Consider the following 13065-nt stretch of genomic DNA (forward strand, 5'->3'; position numbering starts at 1 on the left):
ACGCGTCGATGGCTGTCTGTCGCCCTAAGGTCGCCGCAAAGCGCTGAGTGTAGGGTGACCAGAGGTTGAGAAGCGAAAACCGGGACAGGATAGACATAAGAGTAGCACTAAAGCCTTACTTACTATTGGTATGGCGTTTTCACCCGCTTGTGAGGTCTAAAGTGCTTTCTCCTAATGTTGTCGAAAGCTGTAGTATTTCCTGTGAGACATTCTGGACCCTTCTGCCCTCAAAGAGGGCAGTGGGTGTTTCCTTTAAGCGATCTTGAGTCCTTCTTAAGGTGAAAGCTGGGATTTTGTTTGGCAGCCTTATCGGTCGCTTCAAGTGGTCCAGCCGCCTTTTCCTGCTTCAAAAAGCTGGCATAATCGTTTCCTCCAAACATTCATGGTCCTTTCTACAGATGATGAGAGCGGTTGTCTCCGCGTCACAATTTCTGGTTTCCTACAGGCCTGAGGCTGGAGTGGTTGTCTCCTCCAGCTGAGGATCCATCCAACGTGTTGCAGAAAACTACAGGGATTGCATCCTCCAGGTCATGAAGTGCATTCCATCGAGTGAAAAATTGCTAGTTGTCTCCTTTGTGTGATATAGCACTAAGTTGCAGCTGCAGACTGACTTGTTTGTCACCTCTAAGATACTCCGCATCCAGCTGCATGAGAAGAATGGTGCGAATGGCCTGTGAGTGATGCAGAATGCTAGTGTACGAAAAGGCTTGCGTAGTTGTTGCATCTTATTGTAAATAAGTGCCAGTGTGGTTTCTCCTCAGAGGGATGGAACATCCTGCTGTTGTTGAAGGCTGGAATGGTTGGCTTCTCTGGTGCTTGCAAGGACTAGGGTGGCTGGATACTCAACAAAACTAAACTGTGCAACAGGCAGGGATAGGAGTGGCCCCTTCCTGCCCACAGTGTGTTCCAGCCTTCCGAGCAAGAAGTTGAGTTGTCTTCTCATCTGACATGTTGTCATCTAATATGTATGGTCCACAGTTGCCACTTCCTCCAGGTGATTTCTTGGGATGAAATAGGATAACCCCTAAGGTATGTCTTGCATCTCTCCAGGGATGTAGCTTGGGCTAACTGTTAAGTAAACTGTGTCTTGGGTTAATGTGGGTGAGGAAATGGCTTATGATAGGTGATTGGTGGCAGGGAGAACAGCGTTTTTTTTTTCATTTTTGTCCTCATTCTGCCAACTCTCTTGCTGGTATTACTCTTATCGCATTTGCCAAGGCGTGGAGAAAAGCATTTACCACACAAGAATACTGCTTTTTAGGTCTCGCTGGCGTTGCAGCGCAAAGCGCTGCCGCCAACGAGACTATTGTTGCCGTGTTTACTCCCAAGGGAGACAGACCTGGGCACGAGCCGATTCTGGTCTGGGCACGAGCCGATTCTGGTCTGTGAACGCGCTTCCAGTGGAACAGCTTGTGCGCGTTAATTCCAGTTGAGTGCTCGTCTCCGGAAGACGTGCTGCGCCGATTCTGGTCTGGGCACGAGCCGATTCTGGTCTGTGAACGCGCTTCACAGTGGAACAGCTTGTGCGCGTTAATTCCAGTCGAGTGCTCGTCTCCGGAAGACTTGCTGCGCATTAATTATAGTTGAGTGCTCCAGCAGCCTGGGGCGCCTGTCGACATGCTGTGCTAATGATTACTGTGGGGTCTCATGCTGTGATAATTCTCACTTTCTGTGTTGTGATCGGGAGCAGGCATATTACTGGCGCCACCGCCACACCTTCATTAGTCATAAAAGCTGCATGGCAAGTGATAATTAGGGCGGCATGTTTTAGGACATTTTTAGCAATTACTTTGTTTACTTAGTGCTATTAGTGATATCTTTCGTGCATCCAATGCTCTATTTAAACGTGCAGCACTGAACATTTTCAAAGAAGGCGAATCAGCGACATTCATCGGAGACACGACCTATTTGAAGACGCTTGTTTTACTGGGGTAAGTTCTGTGAACTGTTTAGTTTGTTTACTTTATTATAGTATAACTGGCAGGGTTGGCTAAATTATGCGAGAAAAGGAAAAATATGCAGGAGATGATGGTATGAGGCAAGTGTGGCAAATGTATAATTATGCGTACACCATATAAAAGCAAGTTGCAAAATGTCCGGTGTTGGGCGGATGGGTTTACTGTGCTGTTGCGTCGCCTGTAGGTGTGTTTATGAGTGCATGTGACTAGCTGGCGACATGTCCTTGTACTGTTACTTGCCTTTGCACTTGTTTTTTTTTGCATATATATATATATATATATAGCACGAACTGGAACCCAAGTTTATTGGAGCGCTTTGCACGAGCACCGTATTTACATTACACATTCAGGCGCCGGGAGATTAAGTGATTTGCCCAGAATCACAGGATGTTGATGCGACCTCGGGACTCAAACTCTGGTTTCCAGCACCAAAGTCGGCAGTTTAGCCGACGGACCACATCCTCGCCCTTGCCCTGCTGATTTTCAGGGACGGCTGCTCTGTCTTCACAAGGGTCGGGCGAACTATGACTCCGCTGCCTGACCTGGAACAGATCTGTTAGGTGTTTGTATTTATTTTTTAGTTTTTTTTATTTAGCGCAAACTCAATCCGTAGGTATTGGAGCACTTTACATGTATACCACATCCATTATAGAAGGACACATTCATGTTTGGTAGGTACGTGGATATTAAGTTATTCATAACCGGCGGAGCAAAGGCTGGTCTCTCTACCTCTGTGACTCCGGTTGCTGCTCGCGCCTCGTGTATAGCTGGTTTTCCTAGTTATCTGGCGAATACAAAAGCGGGCTTTGCTGTGTTTCTGTTTAAAGGCTACACATAAGGGGCTCAACTGATTGAATTGTAACCAGCTGTCCAACACAATACCGGCAGAAGGGCTCAGTGAGACGTACACTTGTAAGGGGCAGAGGTTACACTCCCGGCAAGTCTGCCTCAGCCTTCATTCTTCCGAGGTGGATCAATTGAATACCATTGATTGGGTAGTAGTTATATCTGTTAACCGAGCGTAGAAATGGAGCAAATTTAATACGGAGGGCTATTTGAAAAGTATAATTTTTTTTCAATGTGTCAGATGAATTTGTCTTTATGTTCTTGGGACTTATAAGAATCTTGTAGTGTGTACATCAGGCGGGTCATGTGTCTTTGGAAAACTAGCACCTTTTTGTGATATTGTAGTTGCATGATAGTTTCACATTATCATAGTGGGGGCTCGGATGTCAAACCTCCTTTCCGGGTGTTGGTCCTTGCCAGCAGTCATCACCTACTGCCAAAGACCTGCTTTTTAAAATGTATATCACCTGTCCACCTCCTTCCCCTTCCCCCTCACTAGTGCCCTCTCTCCCTTTCGTTTTCACCCTTCCAGCCTCTCTTCCCCCGTTCTCTCTCGGTCCGCCATTTCTCTCCATGCCCCCATTTCTCTCTCCCTGTGCCCCCTTTCTCTCTCTCCCTGTACCCCCCTTACTCTCCATCCCATTTTCCCGTGACCCATAGCTTTGGCTGCAGGTGAGTTGGCACAACTCCTGTGAGAGAAGTGTCTCTAGATTAGGTGGCACGTGCCCCTGCTGGGACCATGGTCAGGCGTTTGTCTGTTACACAGAAAATCACGTCTCTGTTAAACTGCAGTTTGAGAGTATTTTTGGTTATTGTGTTTGTTTACTGTACCAAATGAATCATGGTGGAACCAGGAATCTTATGCCAGAGCATCCCAGGAATCCAAAAAGTAAAACTGAAAAAACACATTTTGGAGAAAAATCATGTGATGTTGCAGAAATCGCTTCATCTCTTAGTGGTGTTTAATGTAGGTTCATTTACAAACCCCAGCCATCATATAAGGTCTCTGGAATGCCTTAGACTTGGCAGAGTCTCTTGATGCCCATGAGCAACAGTAAAGAGCATGTTCACCGCTGAAGAGAGTGACCACTTCACCATTCATCCCTTTGTGCCTGCAAACAGAGCTGAATACTTCACCTTTCACCACTTTGCATCTACAAACAGAGCTGACCACTTCACCAGCTGAACAACATTTGTACAAGCGTCGCTGACACCCCGTACTACCGATTTTTTTATTGCATATGATGGCCCAATCACTTCACTGTGATCGGTAGTCCCTGTCCCCTGCTATACATTCCATCGTAAATCTTTAGATCCTGTTTTTGTATTTTTATTCATCCATTCACACTCCTTTACGTTAAAATAGCCATAGCTTTACTGTACAGTTGCTAGAATAGCTTATAATATGGTATAGTGTGTAATTTTTAAATAATCACTCCACTGCAAACAAAAACATTGATAAAAAACACTGCCATTTACAATGCCAGTAGCTCCAACTGCAACAAATGCGAGACCTATTGCATTGCAAATGCTTGTTCAACTTCCATCCCTTCTCAGATAGGCCTGAAACAGAGGGAGCCAGGACCAACAGCAAAATTGGCTTAATCATCGGACCTACTGTAGCGCTGGCTTCACTCCACCAACAATATCTATACTTTCTCTCGACTTCTAGTGTCACAGGCCATATCCGACTGACTTGTGGAGTTTATACTTTTGAGACAGTCAGAAAAGCAAGGTGGTCTTCCGGATTTCCAAAGTCTACAAATCTCCCATCTCGCAAGGAGTATTGCATAGTAAATAAATTTAGAACTAACAGTATTTATTCGGGCTGGACCATCTTGATAGAGCCCCAAAAAATATAAGTTTAGGGCTTACCTTGATTCGTCTACCCGTTACCTCCGCAAGGAAGTTACATATCTCAGTCTAGTAACATGTAATCTTCGGACACGTCATAAACATGTGGATATCATCTGCAGACGAGAGCATACATCTTGGGCATACGTACGGGTTTCCTGTAGCTTTTGACAACTTGGCTGGAGACCAATCAACTCTATAAGTAGTGAAAAGATGGTTATGCTTGAGTGCAGCAGGTTTCACCACAGCTCGTAAAATAGAGAAAGAGTCAAGCCAGACCTACTTAGGATTTCCACCCTCCAGTTCTTCTGCCCAAAGCTTAGTGATATCCGAGCTAGAATCATCATCCGCCTCCACCAAGGCCCAATACCACATGGAGACTTCCTTTTTCAGAGAACCTGCTCTCATCGTCCGGTCAAGCCAGGAGTCCTCTTCCTCCTCTACCCAGGCCTGTGTAGCCCACCAGGAACAAACTTGGTAATATTTGAACCTTGTTAATTGCCACCCTAGTACAGTTACTCAGCACTTCCCAACTCGCTAGGTTTGATGCCGTTTTGAGATCTTCCCAGAAAAGTAACCCCGCAGATTTTAGTGGTTGACTGAGCTGGTCTCTCAAGCATTCAGGGGTTCCTGGTGAATCCCAGATCAGGGCCCGGGATGAGTAGTAAGGTACTCCTAGTTTTTTCTGAAAGTACATCCAGGTTCTTAAGGCCCCCTTCAAAATCTTCAGCCTCACCTTTTTGAAGTACTTCAGATCTCCATATTTCAACAAGAAATGGCTCTGCCCATGACTCACATCCTTTAACATTGCCCCAAAAAGTAGTCGCAGAGGAGACCAATTGACTTTGTTGATGAGCATATGAAACTTCTGAAATGAAATGCATGACAGTATGCAAGGAGATCCGGAAGAGCCAACCTCCCCTGCTCCAGCCTCCTCCTCAACTTTTTCCAGGATATCCTGGACCCCTTCGAAGACCAAATGAAACTGCCTATCTTCCCCTGGAGCTTAGCTAAATCTTCTTTATAAAAGGCTAAAGGAATTGAGTTAAAGAGAAAAGTAATTTTTCGGAGGACGATCATCTTAATGAGATTGATACAGCCGTAAATATTTAAGGGTAGATTAACCCACCTAACCAATAAGCTCCCTAACTCTTGACTGACGTTTTTCCAGTTGGTTCTGGGCACGTCTTCCAACTTCTGTGTTATTAGGATACCCAAATACCACATTTGAACCTTCGCCCCCAAACTATGTTTGGCCTGGTTTCATTCCATGATTTCGGTTTTTCCACTATTCACCTTATAGCCCAAAATCATACCAAAGGCTTTTGCCTTGGCCATTAAGTTAGGAATTGCCGCCTCTGGTTTAGTGGTATAAAGAATGAGATCGTCTGCATACGAAGCCGACTTTGCCACCAGACCAGCAGATATGAAGAGAAGGATGGTGGAATCTGCTCTAATCAGAGATGCAAACAGCTCTATATACAGGTTTAACAAGAGCGGGGACAGGGGACACACCTCTCTTGTGCCTCTAGTGATGTCAAACCACTCTGACAGCTCCCCATTCACCAACACCCTAGCTCTGGGCAGGTAGTACAGATTTTGGATAGCCCTCACAATGTTTTGCGGAAACCCAAAGCACTTTAAGGCATTCAAAAGATAGGCCCAGTGTACTTGGTCAAAAGCCTTTGCAGCATCTACAGCTACGGCCGTCATTGGTAAATTCTGGGCTTCCGCCAAATCTATAACCCCCAGCATCAAGAAAGTAAGCTCATTAAGCTGCCTCCCAGGGATAAAACCTCTTTGGTCCCGATGGATAACTCCCTTGATGACCTGGCCATCCCTAGAGTCTACTATCCCTGAAAAGATCTCATAATCTGATTTCAAAAGTGAAATTGGCCTATCTGAGTCTACTTCCAACGGATCTTTATTTGATTTCAAAATTAACGTTACTGTGGCCTCAGCCAAAGACCGCGGGACTATTTCACCTTCTATACATTTTAAATTAAATAGGACTTTCAGGACTGGGCTATATTATCAAGAAGTTGAGAATAAATCTCGACTGACAACTGAAAGGCCATCTGGCCCAGCTGCCTTCCCCCCTGCCATCTTCCTAATTTGTGCCTTGACCTCCTCCTCAGTAATCTCCGCCTCTAAGAGCCTCTTTTGCTCGTTAGTTAATCGCGGGAGCTCCGTCTTATCTAACCAGGCCTCTATGCTCTCTTTCCTGGGAGATATATCCTCTCTATATAAGCTACTCATATATCTCTGGGCCTCAGCACATATTTCTAAATTAGTGTTCAACAATGCTCCCAATTCTGCATCTCTCAAATTTCGAATTAAATTCCTAGCCTTATCTATTTTTGCTTTCAAGGCCAAAAGCGAGCTACACTTCTCTCCATATGAGAAATGTTGCAACTTACTTACTTTCCACCTATCTAATAGTCTTTTATCCAATTGCCCTTGATATTCTGCTTGTAAGTGCTCTAATTCTTTGCTAAGGGCAAGGACTCTACTGGAGCCCCGATGATCCCTTCTGAAGATCACATTCCTTAGCCTTAATCTCTTTGATTCGATCCTACTCTTCCTGCTTCAGGGCACGCCTCTTACCCATTAGCCCTTAAATATGCTTTGAATGCATCCCACAGAGTTTGTATTTTAGCTGAACCTCTGTTAGCATGAAAAAAGACAACTGTCTTATCCACTATATTTGATACCACCGTCTCGTCTAATAGGATGGTCCTATCCAAGGTCCACCTTTTCACCCCAGATTTTTGGAGGTGTCTTAGGGACAGGAAAGCTGCCGAATGATCTGAGAGAATGGCTGGAACATGTTTAACCTCTTCCACATCAACCAATAATTCCTGGTCTACCAAAAAATAGTCGATGCGGGAATGGTGCCCATATTTTTTACTATAGAAGGTAAAGTCCCTTACCCCAAACTTACTGTGCCAAATGTCAACCAAATTGAGTTCGAGCATGATATTTTTCAAGGTTGCAAATGTTCTTGGGGGACTAACGTATTTAGCTTTTGAGGTTCTGTCTAAATCCTTATTTTGGACTATATCAACTTTTTCCATGCTCATGACGTCTCCCGGCCGTCATGAGTCACAATGGGCGAGTGCGGACGACGGCCGGGAGCCGTCATGACCACCCCCGCGATTGGAATGTCCAGCACTGCGGCGGAATTTGCGCCGCAGTGAAGAGGTTAAAATCCCCACCAAGTATTACTGGGGTGGTAGCTTCCAAAAGACACGATTCCAGCTTCATTAAAGCTTCTGGAGAATCCTTATTTGGGCCGTAATAGATAGCACATACTGCTGACATCCTCTGCATCATCAGGTTAGCCACCAGCCTGCTCCCTGAGAGGCCCCATTTGTATTTTGCCAGCTTTATACCAGAATTATTTCTAATGATTAAGGCGACACCTCTAGTGCAGCCTCTCTGGTCTGAGCATACTACTTCCTGGACCCAACCCAATTTATTAAAGGATGACCTGCACTGCTCCCGTTCCAAGTGAGTCTCCAGCAGCAAAATAATATTCGCCTCGCTATTCTTGAGAAATTCAATCACCCGAGCCAACTTCTTCCTAGACCTCAAGCCATTAACATTCCAAGATATCAGGTGAACAAGATTCGATTTACTCATCTTCAAATGTCCACCCTATACTCCCATGAACCTCCTTCAGCATCCTATCGTATTGGAGACTCCTTGCCCGATGCCATCCTAAAGTAACTGAAAATATAACCATACAAGCATATGGCAAAACTAGGACATATTTTTTCCCCCATGCTCCCACCACCCTGTGCACCCCCCTCCCGCCCACCTCGGGGAATACCCTTTCCTATTCCTGGGCAGTAGTGTCCGCCCTTCGCGACCCCCCAGGCGAAGAGAGGAAATCCAAATTATAAATAAAAAGAAAGCATAACTACGTATTAAGGATATATTGCTGCATTTTATGCGATTCAACTTGACAGGGCATAGACAGAACCCTCCAGGCCTCTACTATTCTGATCCCTCCATCTGGGCCCAAAAAGTATCCACCTATTCCAGGTTACTGATATTGTGCATTTTATTGCGCCACATTATTTTCAGTATCGCAGGGAACTTCATCTGGACCTGGGCGCCCTTACTACGTAAATCGCTCATCTTTGAGCCCAGCTCCCATTGCCTCTGCATGGTTCTCTTGCCGATATCTGATTGTACTTGGTAGCTGAAATCCCCAAATTTCAGAAAACGTTCTTTCAAGGCGTGCCCCATCACTAACTCCTTGATAGCATATGAGAGAAAATTTATCAACATTTTCCTGGGTGTTTTCCTAGCGGGATTTAACTTAAAAGGATCCCTATGGACTATTTGGATCTCTTTATCAAAATCAATATCCGGCCTGTCCTGGAATTAACTTTCGCCCAGAAGTTGGCATATGAAGCCTTTAATGTTGCTCTTTTCGGAGCCTTCTGGGATATTGAGAAGTCTCGAGTTGTTGCGCCTGGTCTGTATGTCCAGCCTCTCCATATCCCCCTGTAACTGCTTATTTTGTGCTTTAAGATCAGCAATATCTGTTGCGTTCACAGATAAAGCTACTGACAGAGACTTTACCTCACCTTCCAGGACTGTAGTACACAGAGCAATTCCATAACATTTTTCTTCAAGTATCCCACACTTTTCCTGAATGCCCTTTGGTTACCTTCAGAAATCTCGAACTTCGTGAGAATGTCTTGCCTCAAATTGAATAGCAATTTTTCAACCTGACTTCCCGGGGAGGACTGCGCTTGGTTCATGTTATCACTCCCAAAAGTCTAGCTTTTGTCCTGAATCTGCCTCAGACTTTGATCCAGAGCCCTCCCATCGTGGACATTTAGAACATCTTGGGTGTCTTGGGCATCTTGGGCGTTTTGGGCGTTACCTACAGCGTCTACCAGCGGGGAGAAGCAATTTTCAAGCAACAACGGCTCCGCCTGGGGGAAGAGACTGGGTTACATTATTCCCCCCTCCCCTGTGCAGAAGCAGCAACTTGCCCCATGATTTTAAAATATGACCTGAGGGAAGGAGGGGGTCAGGAGGTAAACGCACTTCCTTAAGCCCGCACCTCTTTGGTTTCCCTGCCCCTTTAAGCACCTTTTTTTACAGGAGATAGCGCAATTGCCTTTCGCACCGTCGGGTCTTTTGCTCTCCAACTTAATCTTTTCCTCTCCGGTACTGGGCGCAGATGTTACCTATTCTTTGAAAGCGGGGCTTGTAACTCTCTATCAGATTGAGTATTACTGATTTTAGCCCTCTCCCTAGTAGCCTGCACAGGGTTTCCTCCAACACACTCATCCCCAAGCTTTTCATTCGCAGTATTCATAGGGAAAAATGGTACCTGTATGGGGAGATTGTTTTCCATTAACCCCTGCAGGGTCTTATACCCACTCAAATGCTGCCCTTCACCCCCCCTTGCAGTCTCATTTGGTACTCTCACCGCTTGGCTGGGATGCCCCTTCTCTCCAGGGAGACTTGATGGCAAACCGCCAGAGCTTTCGGCGCGCTGATTATCCCTTGGGTGCAGCCTTCCTGTGCTGACTCTGCCGCAACCAGTCCGGAAACCGGCAAACGCTGTTGCCACGCTTGACCTCCGCCACAGGGCTGCTGCCCAACACCAGACCCCCTGATGGAAGTCGATGTCCAAGTCCGTACCAATACGTGTTTTCGGGGCCTACCAGGTAGGGTCCTTATCTTCACAACAACGCAGTGCAGTGCATACTACAAAATTTGCGGATTTTCACCTCAATCGCTTTCAGTTAGCGATTTCCTCATTCCTTCACCCGGTAGCTCCCGCGACCGGCGTTAGCCTGCCGCCATGTTCCCCCGCTCTATCCTTGGAGTGCCTGTTCTTAGCAAAAGAGGCAACGTACAAGGGCATTAACACACATGGTTAGCGAAGTGATTCAGCTTTTCGCAAGAGTGTGTGACAACAGAATATAATTCAAGAGGTGTGATAGTCCCACTGAAATCGGCAAGCCTGTCTTTTGAGGTACTTCTAGTCACTCCAAATGTGTACTTTTCACCAGTAGCTTTTCAGCTGCTACAAAAATATAATTAGTAGGTAAGAATGTCGACAAGGGTATTGTTCAAACACATATGTTTATATATAAACTACTACTTTTTTCAATATGTCAGAGCTTGACATTACAGCTTAATTGAAGGCTGTTTTTGAATAACATAAAAAGGAACAACATTTCAAAAGCAGGTGTATATACTGATGTGTTTTGGTAAGAAAACACACCTTCAAATACATTATAAAACACCCCCATCCCTGACCAGCATCTTTTGCTTCACAACTGCAGCGGAACAAGACAGACAGCCCTTTACTCAGCTACCCATTTTCATCTTCCCATTTATCACTCTGCACCATTTGTAATTTTTGTTTTGCACTCTTTTACCACTATCACTTGTTCGTTTTTCATTCATATACTCACTCACATTTATTTTTTCACCATGCCTGGAAAAAAAAAACACGCTTCATTGAGCAAGACATGAAAGTCATGGTGGGTGAAATCATTAGAGCAGAGCCCAAACTTTTTGGCTCCCAAGTCCAGCATACTCCTCTCTGTAGGAACACAGGAATGTGGGACAGGATAGTCAATAGAGTGAATGCTGTTGGTTCCACCCTGCATACAGTGAACAACATCCCAGGTTGAGGGTGCGTACCAGGTACAACAACCACATGGAGGATCAGAGGACTGGCGGTGGCCCTCCTATTGCACCATTACAATTCTTTCCCTAGGAAGAGAAGGTCTTGGCCATCCTGCATTCTGAGGGCTTGACAGGAACAGATGAGGTAGTGGACTCTAGTAAGTTACACTACAATAACTGCCACAATATCACAATGTCCTGTTTGCTCTCAATTCTAATTTTGTTATTGTGTTATCTATCTACTTTCCTAACATGTAATACTCAAAGTATCTGAGATATTGGTTTGCTTGTGGCAATGTGTATTGCTGCATATAAGAGCACATGTATCCAACTCCATGACATAACACGTTTATAATGCTGCCTGTAAGTCCATTACTATAATCCAGGACCGATGATATGTGTGAATATTTAAAAGTATAGTGCATCCCTAATGCATGTCTCCAACAGTGATGGTACAATAACCGTTTGTCAAGTGTTGGTAAAGTGAGATTGAGGGGACTACAACTACCATGAGGCCCTGACACTCCAACTCTAACCAAACGCTAGACTCCTTTTGCCCATTCTCACTTGTCTGCCATGTCACTACTGATCTTCACACTTTCTATGCAGCTTACCATTTCACAAGTGTTGGTAAAGTGACATTGAAGTGACTTCAACTACCACGAGGCCCTCTCACTGCAACTCTAACCAAGATGCTAGACTCCTTTTACCCTTTCTCACTTGTCCGCCATGTTACTACTGATATTCACACTTTTCATGCAGCTTACCATTTGTCAAGTGTTAGTAAAGTGTGATTGAAGAGACTACAACTACCACAAGGCCCTCTCACTCCAACTTTAACCAAGACGCTAGACTCCTTTTGCCCTTTCTAACTTGTCTGCGATGTCACTGTCACTACTGATTTTCACTTATTATACAGCTTACTATGTTTCAAGTGTTGGCAAAGTGAGATTAAAGTAACTACAACTACCATCAGACCCTGTCACTGCAACTCTAACCAAGATGCTAGACTCCTTTTGTCCTATCTAACTTGTCACTACTGATCTTCACTCATCATGGACTGTGAAATGTACAGGCAATGCTCCACACAGATATTCGTCTGAATCTTTTGCTTGATGGTGTTCTGGTTTCATCAACTGCAACTATTGATGGCATGAGTGACACCATTACAACGGTGTACCCCTAATATATATGATTCATTAAGGAAACTCAGCTGATTAGCAGTGGTAGGTGACCCCTTGACTCTGCACCTCTCACATGATGAACAATGCTAAGTATACAACCAAGCTTGGTGTTTGTCTGTATTATACACAACTAGGCCTTGGAATGGACATATACACGTTGTTACTACACTGTGTTTGTAGCAGAGTTTTGGAGATGTCATGCCAATCCCTAAAACAAAAATGCCACAAATCTGCACACCAAAAGAGTTAATGAAATCTACTACATCTATTGAATGTCTACAAATGTCTAGTAACCAACTTTAACTCCATTCAAATAGATGACAGTACTAATCTCTTTCTGTTCCATTCTAGGTCCTCATTTACTTTGACACAAACAACGTGGATGTAGATGCCTCACTTCCACCATTAACAATGTTCTCTATTTCTCAGCAGGTCGATTGGCCATTGCACCTGTGCATAGGTTGGAAATCGAACAGAGTTTTTCTCCACCCAGGACGAAGTCCTCAGTGATGACAACGCTCCTGAAGAGGTGGGCATGAATGATGGTCCTG

The sequence above is a fragment of the Triturus cristatus genome, chromosome 4_2, assembly GCF_964204655.1.
Source record: "Triturus cristatus chromosome 4_2, aTriCri1.1, whole genome shotgun sequence".
NCBI lineage: Eukaryota > Metazoa > Chordata > Amphibia > Caudata > Salamandridae > Triturus > Triturus cristatus.